Genomic DNA, 18,008 nt, shown 5'->3' on the forward strand with positions numbered 1-18,008 from the left:
GCTTTTCAATTAGTTCAGTTCAGTTCATATAACTGTTACATGCTTTGTTTACTAATTTTACCTTAATACAGTTTTTTTTAAAGTTTAGCCTAAGTAGCTATGCTCATATTTAAGAAAACAAAGACCACAAATTAGAGATGTTATTTTATTTTACTGTACATCAGTTTTAAGGTGCTTATATTGGTTCCTTAGGAGATTTTTCCCTTGGGAGGAAAAAAAGTCATGTTGATTATTTGTAATTTTTTTTTTTTTTTTACTTTTACAATGTGTAATGTAATTTTCCTCCGTTAAAATTACCTAAAATCAAGAATGAAAAACAAAATCAGCAACATCTGAATTCTTTCAATTTAAGTGCAACTTGTATTAACATTGCAGGCTGATCTAGTAAATGGAGTTCATGGGAGGATAACAAGAATAAGATAATGATTTTAAAATAGTCAAGGGATAACCAAACCAGAGACAGGTGGAATTTGAGACACAACCTGGTCTAATCCCCTTTTTCTTTCACTTACAGATGGTTAAATTGAGGTCCCAAGAGATAAAATTGCAACATTCCACAACTCATTGAAAACAGAGTCAACACTACAATTCAGCCCTCTGATACAAAGTTCTGTCAGATTTAAAAATTAATATAATATATTTTTACTAAGCATTCAAAAAATCTGCCAATTTAGAAAAAAGAAACTATTAAGCTCTAAAGTTCTTTTAAGTCAATAGCATGTCAACACAGTTAAAGTTTAATACTTTCAAGTTAGCAATACAAAGAAGCTAACTTATATAATAAAAATCCCAGGGCTATAATAAAAATATAGCTCATCCCACTGCACGAAATGTGATAAAAAGCTTGAAAAATATCACTGTCTTATAAAAATTAATATTATTAATGAACAGTAATTATGAAAATAATGAAACACTGAATTTTCAAGGTCTGAATTACTCTAAGGTAAATACTTGCTTCTCTTGATCAGGGAAAACTGTTGACAGTGGCCAATGAAATGATAAAAAATTATAAATAATGCTATATCACACCAATGAAAATGCCCAAGAAAGAACAAAACAGATTTCCTAAGAAAGGTGATTATTAAAATAAACAATTCTGAAGGAAACCATTCTTCAATACATTTAAGTAGATTGAACTACTCTCTTTTATAAGAAGTAATGTTGTACTAGCATGGGATTTGAAAGTGAATTTAAGTGAAAATTTACTTTCTTTTATCTATATGGCAACAAAAAAGTTACTTTCTAATTAAAGATCACAGAATAAGAAATATGCTTATTAATTTACTGTGTTAAATCTTTACAAATCAACCAAATAGGAATGTCTACAAAGATGGCTGGTTCTGGATAAACCTTAATATTCTCTTTCCCAGAACACTTTGGACCTTGAGAGAAATTATTATAATCCTATCAATTTTGCTATTAAGGAAGTATAGAATTTAAATTAGGAGAAAATCCAGGAGAGTAATTACAAAAGATGGTAGGTAAAGGTTCCTTAGTTTTCCCATTCCTTTCTTAAAAATCATATAATTGGAGCAAAACAGAATTGAAGTGAATTAAAATTTGAAGAGATGTCACCATAATTTTTTCATAAAAAATATAAAAATGACACAAGAATAATGTATAAAATCATACAGCTACTAAGAAACATAGATGAATTAAACAAACACCTTTCCTTACTCAGTTGTAAAAAGGCACAAAAGAAGTTTAAAAGAATCGTGAGTTCCTTTGTACATCTAAGTTCTATAAAAATGCCCTTTTGTGTGTTTATGTGTGGAAGAGTGGAGAAATCCTTACTTTATGCAGGTTAAAAAATTACATATACAAATATAATAGTATCACTTAAAATTTAAATTTTTTGCCATGATGAAAACCAATAAGTTACAGTAATCAAAATTCTTTTGATTAAAGATAAAAGTAATCCTTTTTTAATAGAAAAGAATTGTTCCTAATTGGAAATAATTAGGCATATTAAAGACCTCAAAGGAAAAATAGTAACAAGGCCTACACTTCTCTTTATAGCTTTCTTGCCAAACTGATGTAGTTATATCATTCCATATCAAAGGAGACATATAATGAATATCCCCAAATTTCTGTTTAAAGTGACCTATAAATTCAACCATATAAATGTTCAGAGCATATTCTGGTATAACATATAATAAAGGGCCAATACAATCTAAGGGCATAGTCATTCTCAAAAAAGAATCTCATTTTTAAAAGGTCAATTGGATTGCTGATTTAAAGACTGTCAAATGAATACTGGCCTAACTGCCTATTCTGTTTTTTACTGCTCGGCTCAGACGGTAAAGCATCTGCCTACAATGAGGGAGATCCAGGTTCAATCCCTGAGTAGGGAAGATCCTCTGGAGAAGGAATAGCAGCCCACTACAGTACTCTTGCCTGGAGAATCCCATGGACAGAGAAGCATGGTAAGCTACAGTCCATGGGGTCGCAAAGAGTCGGACATGACTGAGCGACTTCACTTCACCACTATGCTTACTTTCTGTAACCCCCAAATTCTAACAAAAACGGATCCCATCAGTGTTTTCTTAAAGAGCACTATAACTCTTGTTAGCTCATTTGATCTTCACAATGTCTTGTAAAGCAGATCTCAGAGCCCCAAATTACCTATCCTCATTTTACATCAAAGAAATTGAGACAAAGAGAAATTAAATGACCCGTTCAGTTTACATCATTATTATGGTGTAATAATAATACACCATATTAATTGAATGAATTGAATTGAATTGAATTCCACCCCAAGGCAATTTTCATTATGCTAGACTATGTTAATCATCCAAGTATGATAATATATAAGTATACCTTTGGCATGTCAAAAGCAATATAAATATCATCATAGTGAAAATTTAGTATGTTAAAATTTTTTAAGCTCCAGCCAATGATGCACTATTTTATCAAAAAATTGTAAGTACTTCCTTTTATTTCATGGGGATATTGTCTACATAAATAAAGTTACAGCTTCAGCTATTTCCAGCTATTATCACAAAGAAACTAATGAGGTAGGTTAAAATGTAGTTAATTTTACTCATTTGAAGAGATTCTTAGAATTTTCTTAAATATGCTGTAAGAAACAGTTTTAGAAAAAGAAAATCATTATTAATAAAGTTTCACTTGAATATTCATTCACCCAACTAGCATACAAAGATGTAATTTCACATAAAACCAATAAGAACCTACTTCTAAAAACTGCTGTTAACCTTTTAAAATAATATAAAGTGTTGGTATAAGTTTGTATATATATTTAATTAAAATAGTAATGTGTGCTGTTACTCTAGGAGAAATAAACTTTATTTGGTGCAACATCGATTATTACTTGCCACAGATTATTCTGGAAAAGCAGAGAGTCATTTCACTTAGCTTAAATTTAGACTCTTCAAATTTCTTTGAACTGAGACTATCACTACTAAAGTGACTTGCGTAACTTTATTTTTTGAAAACCTACCATGTCCTCTTCTAGTTGCTGAGTTATTAACTGTTCTTTGAAACTAATTATTGTTTTGAGCTTAATATTACTTTGGGTAGTTTGCTTTAATCACTGAAAAAATTCAATTCAATATTGCTAAAAGCAGAGTACTTTTCGAAAACTTTTTGGTTATATGTTAACATTTTAGAGAGAATTATTTTTTCTCAGTTGTCAATTAAACAAATAAAATACTAAACATTATCATCTGCCAATCACAACACAAATTAAACATATGGTAAAAAAGCTGTCCGGACTTGTTCAAGTTGGTTTAAGTTAGTTGAGACTTGAAACTGCTGTTTTAATATAGTTCTTCAACTGTTTCTTTAAAGAAAAAAAACTTAATTCTGAGCACTAGTTTGATAAATAACACAACCCAAACTAAATACTGTTATTTAAAATGACGAATTAACAATATTAATTAAGTTCTGTGAAGCAAAACTAAGGTAGTGAAAATAACTGAAAGGCCAATAAAGCATTTACAAATATATCAACAGTTTAATAGAGAAGATACAAATGAATATTTAAAAATCAGGAAGCACAGGGGTAAGATTTTCTTATTGATGTTCACTTAACTGTCTATGGATGTGAGAGTTGGACTGTGAAGAAAGCTAAGTGCCAAAGAACTGATGCTTTTGAACTCTGGTGTTGGAGAAGACTCTTGAGAGTTCCTTGGACTGCAAGTAGATCCAACCAGTCCATTGTAAAGGAGATCAGTCCTGGGTGTTCATTGGAAGGACTGATGTTGAAGCTGAAACTCAAATACTTTGGCCACCTTATGCAAAGAGCTGACTCATTGGGAAAGACCTTGATGCTGGGAAGGACTGGGGGCAGGAGGAGAAGAGGACGACAGAGGATGAGATGGCGGGATGGCATCACTGACTCAATGGACATGAGTCTGGGTAAACTCCGAGAGTTGGTGATGGACAGAGAGGCCTGATGTTCTGTGATTCATGGGGTTGCAAAGAGTCAGGCATGACTGAGCGACTGAACTGAACTGAACTGTCTATACTTGGCCCACAAAGAAACCAATTAACATTTTGGCAACTGATGATATAATGCAGATGGCAATGAATTACAGCATTTTGAGTTCAAACTGGAACCTTCTATGTTAACTTATTTTTGTGACTGAATGTTTTGGTCTTTCATGCTGTTCTCAGGAGAAATTTTCAGACAAAAGCCTCAAGAATTACTGATTTATTTAGAAATGAGTTCTTACCAATTTGATCTTCAGAGTAAAGGTCTATTGTCAGATGTGAGGGAATTCAGAATCTACTTGCCTTGAGTATTAATTCAACTTTCAAGGATGAAGACAATGAGGATGGAGGGAAAAGTAAAGCATTTGAGCCAAATGTTCAAATATCTTATGAAGAATTAATAATAGTTCAGTTCAGTTCAGTCGTTGAGTCATGTCCCACTCTCTGCGACCCCATGAATCACAGCACGCCAGGCCTCCCTGTCCATTACCAACTCCCGGAGTTCACTCAAACCCACGTCCATTGAGTCGGTGATGCCATCCAGCCATCTCACTCTCTGTCATCCCCTTCTCTTCCTGCCCCCAATCCCTCCCAACATCAAAGTATTTTCCAGTGAGTCAATTCGTCGCATGAGGTGGCCAAAGTATTGGAGTTTCAGCTTTAGCATCAGTCCTTCCAATGAACACCCAGGATTGATCTCCTTTAGAATGGACTGGTTGGATCTCCTTGCAGTCCAAGGGACTCTCAAGAGTCTTCTCCAACACCACAGTTCAAAAGCATCAATTTTTCGGCGATCAGCTTTCTTCACAGTCCAACTCTCACATCCATACATGACCACTGGAAAAACCATAGCCTTGACTAGATGGACCTTGGTTTGGAAAGTAATGTCTCTGCTTTTTAATATGCTATCTAGGTTGGTCATAACTTTCCTTCCAAGGAGTAAGCCTCTTTTAATTTCATGGCTGGACTCAGAATCCACAGTGATTTTGGAGCCCCCAAAAATAAAGTCTGACACTGTTTCCCCATCTATTTCCCATGGAGTGATGGGACCAGATGCCATGATCTTAGTTTTCTGAATGTTGAGCTTCAAGCCAACCTTTCCACTCCCCTCTTTCACATTCATCAAGAGGCTTTTAAGTTCCTCTTCACTTTCTGCCGTAAGGGTGGTGTCATCTGCATATCTGAGGTTATTGATATTTCTCCCAGCAATCTTGATTCCAGCTTGTGCTTCTTCCAGCCCACTGTTCTTCATGATGTACTCTGCATAGAAGTTAAATAAGCAGGGTGACAACATACAACCTTGAGCTAGTCCTTTTCCTATTTGGAACCAGTCTGTTGTTCCATGTCCCGTTCTAACTGTTGCTTCCTGACCTGCATACAGGCTTTTCAAGAGGCATGTCAGGTGATCTGGTATTCCCATCTCTTTCAGAATTTTCCACAGTTTATTGTGATCCACACAGTCAAAGGCCTTGGCATAGTCAATGAAGCAGAAATAGATATTTTTCTGGAACTCTCTTGCATTTTTCCATGATCCAACGGATGTTGGCAATTTGATCTCTGGTGCCTCTGCCTTTTCTAAAACCTGCTTGAACATCTGGAAGTTCACTGTTCACGTACTGCTGAAGCCTGGCTTGGAGAATTTTGAGCATGACTTTACTAGCGTGTGAGATGAGTGCAACTGTGCGGTAGTTTGAGCATTCTTTGGCATTGCCTTTCTTTGGGATTGGAATGAAGACAGACCTTTTCCAGTCCTGTGGCCACTAGTGAGTTTTCCAAATTTGCTGGCATATTGAGTGAATCACATTCACAGTATCATCTTTCAGGATTTGAAATAGCTCAACTGGAATTCCATCACCTCCACTAGCTTTGTTTGTAGTGATGCTTTCCAAGGCCCACTTCACTTCACATACCAAGATTTCTGGCTCTAGGTCAGTGATCACACCCTCGTGATTATCTTGGTCGTAAAGATCTTTTTTGTACAGTTCTTCTGTTTATTCTTGCCATCTTTTCTTAATATCTTCTGCTTCTGTTAGGTCCATACCATTCTTGTCTTTTATCGAGCCCATCTTTCCATGAAATGTTCCCTTGGTATCTCTGATTTTCTTGAAGGGATCTCTAGTCTTTCCTATTCTGTTGATTTCCTCTATTTCTTTGCGCTGATTGCTGAAGAAGGCTTTCTTATCTCTCCTTGCTATTCTTTGGAACTCTGCATTTAGATGCTTATATCTTTCCTTTTCTCCTTTGCTTTTCGCTTCTCTTCTTTTCATTGCTATTTGTAAGGCCTCCTCAGACAGCCATTTTGCTTTTTTTGCATTTCTTTTCTATGGGGATGGTCTTGGTCCCTGTCTCCTGTACAATGTCATGAACTTCGGTCCAGAGTTCATCAGGCACTCTATCTTTCAGATCTAGTCCCTTAAATCTATTTCTCACTTCCACTGTATACTCATAAGGGATTTGATTTAGGTCATATCTGAATGGTCTAGTGGTTTTCCCTACTTTCTTCAATTTAAGTCTGAATTTGGCAATAAGGAGTTCATGGTCTGAGCCACAGTCATCTCCTGTTCTTGTTTTTGCTAACTCTATAGAGCTTCTCCATCTTTGGGTGTAAAAATATAATCAATCTGATTTCAGTGTTGACCATCTGGTGATGTCCATGTGTCGAGTCTTCCTTTGTGTTGTCGGAAAAGGTTATTTGCTATGACCAGTGCATTCTCTTGACAAAACTCTATTAGCCTTTGCCCTGCTTCATTCCGTGCTCCAAGGCCAAATTTGCCTGTTACTCCAAGTGTTTCTTGACTTTCTACTTTTGAATTCCAGTCCCCTAGAATGAAAAGGACATCTTTTTTGGGTGTTGGTTCTAAAAGGTTTGTAAGTCTTCATAGTACCATTCAACTTCGGCTTCTTCAGCATTACTGGTTGGGGCATAGGCTTAGATTACTGTAATATTGAATGGTTTGCCTTGTAAACCAACAGGAATCATTTTGTCATTTTTAAGATTGCATCCAAGTACTGCATTTCAGACTCTTTTGTTGACCATGATGGCTACTCCATTTCTTCTATGGGATTCCTGCCCACAGTAGTAGATATAATGGTCATCTGAGTTAAATTCACCCATTTCAGTCCATTTTAGTTCAGTGATTCCTAGAATGTCTATGTTCACTCTTGTCATCTCCTGTTTGACTACTTCCAATTTTCCTTGATTCATGGACCTAACATTCCAGGTTCCTATGCAATATTGCTCTTTACAGCATCGGACCTTGCTTCTATCACCAGTCACATCTACCACTGGGTATTTGTTTTGCTTTGGCTCCAACCTTTCATTCTTTCTGGAGTTATTTCTTCACTGATCCCCAGCAGCATACTGGGCACCTACTGTCCTGGGGAATTCCTCATTCCTTATCCTATTATTTTGCCTTAAATATTAAGAAATATGTACTTTGAAAGAAAAAAAACATGACAGGCAAACAAGTTATTATTATCAGAAAACTGACTTCTGTGCCTGATGAAAGCTTTTCCAATACCAAATTTCTTGGTACATTTTGTTTTAAAGAAGGAGAGGAAAAAGTCCACATGAATTCAAACACATGTCAAAGGTTTTACTATGGGAACCCTCAAATAAATATCTTAAGTCCTCAATAATCTCAATCACCTCTAGTTCGTAACACTAAAGTTTTCAAAGAGCTTTCATCTTTCATACGATTTTTCGTCTGATACCTATTGACAACTTTGTGAGGTAGGTATTTATTTTCTATCTTCATTCCAAAACAAGGGAACTGAGGCTAAGAGAAATTAACTTGTAAAAGGTCAAAAACTAACACACGGCAAAATCATACCTCTCTGGAGTCTAGAATATTTTTTAAAGTCTAATTCTTGGGTATCTGCATAAGAATCACCGAAGTCCTACCATCACCTTTGACTTACTGAGTATGAATATTTAGAAGTGGTTTCCAGAATTCCAGTTGTAGATCAATCAGGTAATGGATATAAAAGCCTAACATTGTGTCCAGCTAGGTTTTCACATGCTATAATGTGATGCCATCACATTGTCAGCAGGGGCAAGTTAGTTTCAAACAGCCTGCAATCAGGCCTGCAGCAGATTAGAATCACTGGGGAAGCTTTTTACAAAACTACCAGTCCTCATCTCAATGAAAGGAAGGTGTGAGGCATCCGAGGTTCCCCGAGTGATTCTTATCTGCAGTCAGGGTTGAGGATGGCTTGTTTAAATATGCTTGTCTACACAACACATCCAGCATTTTCCAGAATTTTTCTTTCCCTTCCGATCACTATCATGCCTAATAAAGTTTACAATTTTTATTTAAGTTATTGAATATTACAAGGCAAAATGTCAAAGATATTTGAGTTGATATTTTTAAGGTTAAAAAATACTTCATAGCAAGACTAATCATGCTTCATTAAGCTACAATGAATTTCAAATATCCCAAATTAATCACCACTGTGGACTCGGGTTATATATATATTTCAGCTGTAAACAAGAATGACCCAGAATCTGAAGGTAAGGGTGTGGGGCAAAAGCTGTAGCTTATTGGCTACTGGGCAATGCGAGTGCAAACGAGTCCACTGATAGGAGGGGCCTGGATACCAACATCTGGTGGCTTTGGCAAGATTACATCTCACTGCAAAAAACACAATAACAAATACAGAGGAAACACCTTGCTGTTTTGTAACTATGGTTACTAAAAAAAGGCTTACAGTGTGTGATGCTTATCTTATTACATGCTTCCATAGAACATATCTGAACATGAACTTCTCTACAAATCAATACTACTACATGGGAAAATACGGCTAAAAGTGAAAATTTTCTGTCAGGCATACGGATAAGTTATCAATATAAAACACAGCCTGTAAAAGTAATATTTACTAAAATAACAAAAAACAACACAATTACTGAGGGAAAAAAATGCCCATCTCTGCTTTTACTCTGTTGCTAATCCTACTCCTGTATTTCTCTGGATAAAGACTATTTTGACAGAATTTCAAAAGAGTCTTCAGTAGACTAATCAGATTCTTCAGTTTATTTTATATTCTATTAGCTAACATACCCTTGCTGATTTATCAAATTCTCCTTCAGTTTAAAAACACAGTTCTTTTTCACTTAGTAGAAAGAAAACTACAAAGTCCTACTATTCATCTGAGAAATAAAGCTTGCATAGAAAATTTCTTTAATTCTGAAATTTTGATTTATTAACAGAGAACTACCAGAATGTTATCTCACAACTAGTTGATATTTTATGAAAGTTCACTATAAAGCAGTCAGCATACATTTAGGATTTTTCCAAATATAAAACAAGTGGGTTTATAAAAATGCTTACCAGACAAATAATTATTTCTTCATAACCTAGAAATAAGAATTATTTAAGTGATGATATCATTTTTCGCATTTTGGATGCCTCGAGGTTCCAAGTTTGATGAAGCATAAAAAGTAAAAATTTACTTTTCAGTGGACACAATCTGCACCTGACTGAAAGCATCATAACTGAGCTATAGCAATCAGTCATGCAAAGGCAAAGAATATAATCTGCTTTTAAAACAGCACAAATTTTCCACCTTAGACAGGACAATTTAAGCACTGTTTCCATCTTCTTCAATAACCCGATTCATGCTGGTACCATGTGTGACGAGTCATAGGATGATTACTGAGATCTCTGATGCTGCTATGTCATGATTGCTCATTGAGCTGGTGGGGACTACTGTGCCTGGAGTGATTTGTAAGTAATGACATGCTGCCATGAGGTAGTCAGTCTCTCCTCCATTCCTCTGTAACTGCAGGGAGTGTACCTAATGTGGGAGGTAACAGAACACACTAGAAAATAATACTAAAATTTTTCATGAAAATAACACTGATTTACAAAATAATTTCATGATTTACATTGTTGAATTATTCAAATGGCCAAACAAAAGGGAGAAAAAGTCTACTATTTAGGCTCAGAATTAAGAACTGCCTTGCAACAAGACAGAATCTGAAGTTAAGCAGAGCCGATTCATCTAGAACTACACTAAGTAAGGATACTTTTCTCATTCAAATAAGTTTTGGGTTGTGAGGTTGGTCCTGGGAGAGGACGAACAAGGACAGAAGAAATATGGCATCATCCCAGGCAATCTAGAAGAATGGTGATAGTCATGGTACAGCAAACTACAATTTTACTGCAACCCTGGGAATGGAAAAGGGAGCATATGAAATTAGAGGAGAAATTTGCGGAACCTTAAAAATGTAAGGGAGTTGGCAAGCAATGGTGATGCTAAATGTGGACAGCTTCCTTCCAGAGAGCCCAGTTAATAGCACAATGGTCTTACTTTTCATTAGGGCTTGAGGCTGTCAGGATGCTAGTTCATAAAAGCTGCATCAACTTAAATACACAGCTAACAACCTCCTAACACTTTGTAACCCATGTTCCCTCAGAAGCAAATTCTCTCCTTATCCCTTCCCCACGATGCAGCTTTTTAGTATGTCAACTGGGCTCCATTGCTCATCGCAGTCCGTCCTCTCCATCATTCTATTTATCTTGAAAAGCAGCAGTGGGACCTGTAAAATTTTTCTTTTGTTATGATTCTGACTCACTGAATCCCCATTAGAGCTAAGAAAACTCACAGTCATATATACTATATGTGTGTACATGCTAAGTCACTCAGTCATGTCCAGTTCTGTGTGATGCTATGGACTGCAGCCCTCCAGGTTGCTCTGTCCATGGGATTCTCTAAGCAAGAGTACTGGAGTGTGTTGCCATGCCCTCTTCCAGTGGATCTCCTTGACAGAGGAACTGAACCTGTGTTTCCTGTGGCTCCTGCTTTGCAGGTGGATTGTTAACCACTGAGCCACCAGGAAAGCCCCCGTGTAACTATACACAGTTTTTATTTTTTATTTTTTCAAAAACAATTTTTGGAATCTTTACTTAAAAACAACCTTATCTTAAAATGGAGTAACTTTGGTTTTACGAGCAGCAAGCAAAGTATCGAAGCAAAAATGCATTACAGGAGCATTAAGTTCTACATTAGGTCACAGCGTCTAATCTGAAATCACATCCATAATATCATTTTTCAGGATATCTGGGAAATAGTTATTTCCCAGGATGTCTGAATCATAGCTACTCTATTTTGACTTTTAATTGTAAAAAAAAAAAAAAAAAAAAAATTTTTTTTTTAATAGCCAAAGCAGATTTCACCATTAACGACATCAGTGTTTTTCTAGGTATGAGAAGATGCAGGAATTGGAACTCATAAAACCTTTTTCTGAAAAGATCTAACAATCTGAAGGCCTGATCTGTCAGTTTTTTATTTCTTTTTCGGAGCACAGAGTGCCTCATTCCTGATTTTCACCCTGAACTTCTTTCAGGGGGTGTTGAAGGTCAGCAGCTTGCAATGGTCATGATGTAATCTTTGTAGAGGCAGCTGGCAAGTACCAATTTCCAGTCAGCAGGGTCCCTTCATAGCCACATATCTGACCACATGACACCATTTCATGGCCATTGTGTCCCGTGGTGCTGGGAAGGCTCATTCCCAGGTCTAGGGAAGTGATGGGCCACTCAGTGTGCTAAAATTGGACCAGGCCTTGCAAGTAGCAAAAGTCTCTGGACCACTGTCTTACTAGCCTTCTGGTCCAGGAAAATATTTCCTCTTGTTGCTTTTTCCCATACCCAGAGTCACATTATTACAATTATTGATCTCATATGGAACTGTCAGTTCAGCATTATATCACAGGCTCAGTGAAACAAGTGACATAGAAAATAATATAGCCATAGCTAGCAGTTATTAGTAAAATAAAAATTATAAGTCAAGAACTTTCATTAGATAAAGCCTGGTATACCCCAAGTCACCTGACTTCATTCGTTAAAAGATTATAATCTGGTGTTAATCTCCTGGTTGTACATTATGGAGCATCCGACCTTTATCTGAAGATTGGTTACTGAGATAAGTCTTAGAAACTAACCTAGAGTGTCCTTTTTAATAACTTAATTAAATCTTTTAGCAGTATCACGTAACAAGGAGCTGTCTCAGCAGTGAGTCTTAGTAAACACTAGATTAACAAAACTAGAAACTTAATTTAACAATTTACAAAACTTAATATTCCGTGGTTTTTCATTATGGAGGCCCTGTAGCCATGGAGGCTTTAACCCATCAAATAAAAAATGTGGTTTGTCAGGGAGCTGGGAAAAGCCAAGCAGCCATCTTGGATTTCCCATAGCCCTGACTCTGATTTCCAGCTATTGTTTTTAATTTTCCAATTTAGAAGCAGACTGTTGCCATGGTTTAAGGACATTAGGATGGAACAAGTCTAACAGAGTTTTTGTATAAGCCGAATGAGCTTTTCAGTTCAGTTCAGTTCAGTCGCTCAGTCGTGTCTGACTCTCCGTGACCAAATGAATCACAGCATGCCAGGCCTCCCTGTCTATCACCAACTCCCGGAGTACACTCAAACTCATGTCCACAGAGTCGGTGATGCCATCCAGCCATCTCATTCTCCGTCGTCCCCTTCTCCTCCCGCCCCCAACCTTTCCCAGCATCAGAGTCTTTTCCAGTGAGTCAACGCGTCGCATGAGGTGGCCAAAGTATTGCAGTTTCAGCTTTAGCATCAGTCCCTCCAATGAACATCCAGGATTGATCTCCTTTAGAATGGACTGGTTGGATCTCCTTGCAGTATAAGGGACTCTCAAGAGTCTTCTTCAACACCACAGTTCAAAAGCATCGATTCTTCGGCGATCAGCCTTCTTCACAGTCCAACTCTCACATCCATACATGACCACGGGAAAAACCATAGCCTTGACTAGATGGACCTTGGTTGGCAAAGTAATGTCTCTGCTTTTTAATATACTATCAAGGTTGGTCATAATTTTCCTTCCAAGGAGCAAGCGTCTTTTAATTTCATGGCTGCAATCAACATCTGCAGTGATTTTGGAGCCCAAAAAAACAAAGTCTGACACTGTTTCCACTGTTTTTCCATCTATTTCCCATGAAGTGATGGGACCAGATGCCATGATCTTTGTTTTCTGAATGTTGAGCTTCAAGCCAACCTTTTCACTCTTCTCTTTCACTTTCATCAAGAGGCTTTTGAGTTCCTCTTCACTTTCTGCCATTAGGGTAGTGTCATCTGCATATCTGAGGTTATTGATATTTCTCCCAGCAATCTTGATTCCAGCTTGTGCTTCTTCCAGCCCAGCGTTCCTCAAGATGTACTCGGCATATAAGTTAAATAAGCAAGGTGACAATATACAACCTTGACGTACTCGTTTTCCTATTTGGAACCTGTCTGTTGTTCCATATCCAGTTCTCACTGTTGCTTCCTGACCTGCATACAGGTTTCTCAAGAGGCAGATCAAGTGGTCTGGTATTCTCATCTCTTTCAGAATGTTCCACAGTTTATTGTGATCGACACAGTCAAAGGCTTTGGCATAGTCAATGAAGCAGAAATAGATGTTTTTCTGAAACTCTCTTGCTTTCTACATGATCCAGCGGATATTGGCAATTTGATCTCTGGTGCCTCTGCCTTTTCTAAAACCTGCTTGAACATCTGGGAGTTCACGGTTTACATACTGCTGAAGCCTAGCTTGGAGAATTTTGAGCATGACTTTACTAGCGTGTGAGATGAGTGCAATTGTGCGGTAGTTTGAGCATTCTTTGGCATTGCCTTTCTTTGGGATTGGAATGAAGACTGACCTCTTCCAGTCCTGTGGCCACTGCTGAGTTTTCCAAATCTGCTGGCATATTGAGTGCAGCACTTTCACAGCATCATCTTTCAAGACTTGAAAGAGCTCACCTGGAATTCCATCACCTCCACTAGCTTTGTTCGTAGTGATGCTTTCTAAGGCCCACTTGACTTCACATTCCAAGATGTCTGGCTCTTGGTCAGTGATCACATTATCGTGACTATCTTGTTCGTGAAGATCTTTTTTGTACAGTTCTTCTGTGTATTCCTGCCACCTCTTCTTAATATCCTCTGCTTCTGTTAGGTCCATACAACTTCTGTCCTTTATCGAGCCCATCTTTGCATGAAATGTTCCCTTGGAATCTCTAATTTTCTTGAAGAGGTCTCTTGTTTTTCCTATTCTGTTGTTTTCCTCCATTTCTTTGCATTGATCACTGAAGAAATCTTTCTTATCTCTCCTTGCTATTCTTTGGAACTCTGCATTCAGATGCTTATATCTTTTCTTTTCTCCTTTGCTTTTCGCTTCTCTTCTTTTCACAGCTATTTGTAAGGCCTCCTCAGACAGCCATTTTGCTTTTTTGCATTTCTTTTCCATGGGGATGGTCTTGGTCCCTGTCTCCTGTACAATGTCACGAACCTCCGTCCAGAATTCATCAGGCACTCTATCAATCAGATCTAGTCCCTTAAATCTATTTCTCACTTCCACTGTATAATCATAAGGGATTTGATTGAGGTCATATCTGAATGGTCTAGTGGTTTTCCCTACTTTCTTCAATTTAAGTCTGAATTTGGCAATAAGGAGTTCATGATCTGAGCCACAGTCAGCTCCTGGTCTTGTTTTCGCTAACTGTATACAGCTTCTCCATCTTTGGTTGCAAAGAATATAATCAATCTGATTTCGGTGTTGACTATCTGGTGATGTCCATGTGTAGAGTCTTCTCTTGTGTTGTTGGAAGAGGGTGTTTGCTATGACCAGTGCATTCTCTTGACAAAACTCTATTAGCCTTTGCCCTGCTTCATTCCGTGCTCCAAGGCCAAATTTGCCTGTTACTCCAGGTGTTTCTTGACTTCCTACTTTTGCATTCCAGTCCCCTATAATGAAAATGACATCTTTTTTGGGTGTTAGTTCTAAAAGGTCTTGTAGGTCTTCATAGAACCGATTAACTTCGGCTTCTTCAGCATTACTGGTTGGGGCATAGGCCTGGATTAGTGTAATATTGAATGGTTTGCCTTTGAAACGAACAGAAATCATCCTGTCATTTTTAAGATTGCATCCAAGTACTGCATTTCGGACTCTTTTGTTGACCATGATGGCTACTCCATTTCTTCTAAGGGATTCCTGCCCACAGTAGTAGATATAATGGTCATCCGAGTTAAATTCACCCATTCCAGTCCATTTTAATTCACTGATTCCTAGAATGTCTATGTTCACTCTTGCCATCACCTGTTTGACCACTTCCAATTTGCCTTGATTCATGGACCTGACATTCCAGGTTCCTATGCAATATTGCTCTTTACAGCACCGGACCTTGCTTCTATCACTGGTCACATCCACAACTGGGTATTGGTTTTGCTTTTGCCCCCTCCCTTTATTCCTTCTATAGTTATTTCTCCACTGAGCTCCAGTAGCATACTGGGCACCTACAGACCTGTGGAATTCCTCGTTCAGTATCCTAACATTTTGCCCTTTGTTATTGTTCATGGGGTTCTCAAGGCAAGTATACTGAAGTGGTTTGCCATTCCCTTCTCCAGTGGACCACATTCGGCTGTGGTCCATGTGATCAGATCGGCTAGTTTCCTGTGATTATGATTTCAGTTTGTCTGCCCTCTGGTGCCCCCTAGCAATACCTACCCGTCTTATTTGGGTTTCTCTTACCTTGGTCGTGGAAAATCTCTTCACAGCCGTGTTCAAGGTCAGGAGGGAAGGCCTTGAGGATATACCCCTCGTCCAAGGTAAGGTACAGCGGCTGCACTTTGCTGGAGCGGCTGTGAAGAGATTTTCTATGACCAAGGTGAGAGAATGAGCTTTTACATGTCTACAAACCCAACAATTGGATTAATTTCTGAAACTAACATAGGATCAGGCCTATGGTAGAAAAGCATTTGATTTATATGCAGAGGGCTAAGAAGTCAAGAAAACATTATAAATGATCATACGAATCAGGTCCAGCATCTTGGGCAAGCTGTCTACCTCTGATGTCATCGTCTTCTCATCCTGGTGTAGTGTAGTTTCTTCTGAAAAAAGTCCTTCCATCCAGGTTGGAGACAGTCCTTTAAATTATGTCCTTTTTTTTTTTAGTCGTGGTTGCAGGTCACGAGGCATCTGATCTTCATCCAAAGATAGCTCACTGAGATAAGCTTCAGAAAGAAACTTAGGGTGTTCTTTAAGAATTCAATTAAATTTTACATTAATATCACATAACAGCAAGGAACTATCCAAGAAATGAGTCTTACTACCTCCATTGGTAGACCGTCATTAACAAACTGGGATTTAACATTTATTGAAACATCCTTTTCTCCCTAAAATCACCCTCATTTTTACCAAATATAACCAAATTAAGACTTGTTTAAAAAATAGATCTGTTCTCAATAAACTTGACCTGATTATTTATATAACCATAGACCCCCCCCTTTTTTTTTTTTTGCTGAGACTTTTATGGAGTCTCAAACTTTATTTTTTTTTAATTTTTTTAAATTGGAGACTAATTATTTTACAATATTATATTGGTTTGTTTTGCCATACATTGACATGAATCCACCCCGGGTGTACATGAGTTCCCCCTCCTGAACCCCCCTCCCACCTCCCTCCTCCCTTTATCCTCCCTCTGGGTCATCCCCGCACACCAGCCCCAAGCATCCTGTAACATGCATTGACCCTGAACTGGTGATTCGTTTCACTTATGACAACATGCATGTTTCAATGCCATTCTCCCAAATCGTCCCACCCTCACCCTCTCCCACAGAGTCCCAAAGACTGTTCTATACATCTGTGTCTCCTTTGCTGTCTCGTATACAGGGTTATCATTTGCATCTTTCTAAATTCCATATATATGCATTAGTATACTGTATTGGTGTTTTTCTTTCTGGCTTACTTCACTCTGTATAATAGGCTCCAGTTTCATCCACCTCATTAGAACTGACTCAAATGCATTCCTTTTAATGGCTGAGTAATATTCCATTGTGTATATGTACCAAAGCTTTCTTATCCATTCGTCTGCAGATGAACATCTAGGTTGCTTCCATGTCTTGGCTATTATAAACAGTGCAGCAATTAACATTGGAGTACATGTGCCTCTTTCAATTCTGGTTCCTCTGTGTGTATGCCCAGGAGTGTGATTGCTGGATCATATGGCAGTCCTATTTCCAGTTTTTTGAGGAATCTCCACACTGTTCTCCATAGTGGCTGTACTAGTTTGCTTCCCACCAACAGTAAAAGAGGGTTCCCTTCTCTCCACACCCTCTCCAGCATTTATTGCACGTACCTTTTGGATAGCAGCCATTCTGACTGGTGTGAAATGGTATCTCCTTGTGGTTTTGATTTGCATTTCTCTGATTATGAGGGATGTTGAGCATTTTTTCATGTGTTTGTTAGCCTTCTGTATGTCTTCTTTGGAGAAATGTCTGTTTAGTTCTTTGGCCCATTTTTTGATTGGGTCATTTATTTTTCTGGAATCGAGCTGCAGGAGCTGCTTGTATATTTTGGAGATTAATCCTTTATCAGTTGCTTCATTTGCTATTATTTTCTCCCATTCTGAAGGCTGTCTTTTCACCTTACTTATAATTTCCTTTGCTGTGCAGAAACTTTTGATTTTAATTAGGTCCCATTTGTTTATTTTTGCTTTTATTTCCAATATTCTGGGAGGTGGGTCTTGGAGGATCCTGCTGTCATTTATGTCAG

At 37.8% G+C, this 18,008-nt stretch overlaps 1 pseudogene; it reads right to left on the bottom strand.

The window, feature by feature from the left end:
* Positions 1-10,035: 10,035 nt before the first annotated feature.
* The window catches only part of LOC129557776 (frizzled-3-like), a 51,052-nt pseudogene continuing 43,079 nt past the window's right edge, over positions 10,036-18,008 (bottom strand).

The sequence above is a fragment of the Moschus berezovskii genome, chromosome 15, assembly GCF_049115385.1.
Source record: "Moschus berezovskii isolate FMDL1 chromosome 15, NW_MosBer_1.0, whole genome shotgun sequence".
Taxonomy (NCBI): domain Eukaryota; kingdom Metazoa; phylum Chordata; class Mammalia; order Artiodactyla; family Moschidae; genus Moschus; species Moschus berezovskii.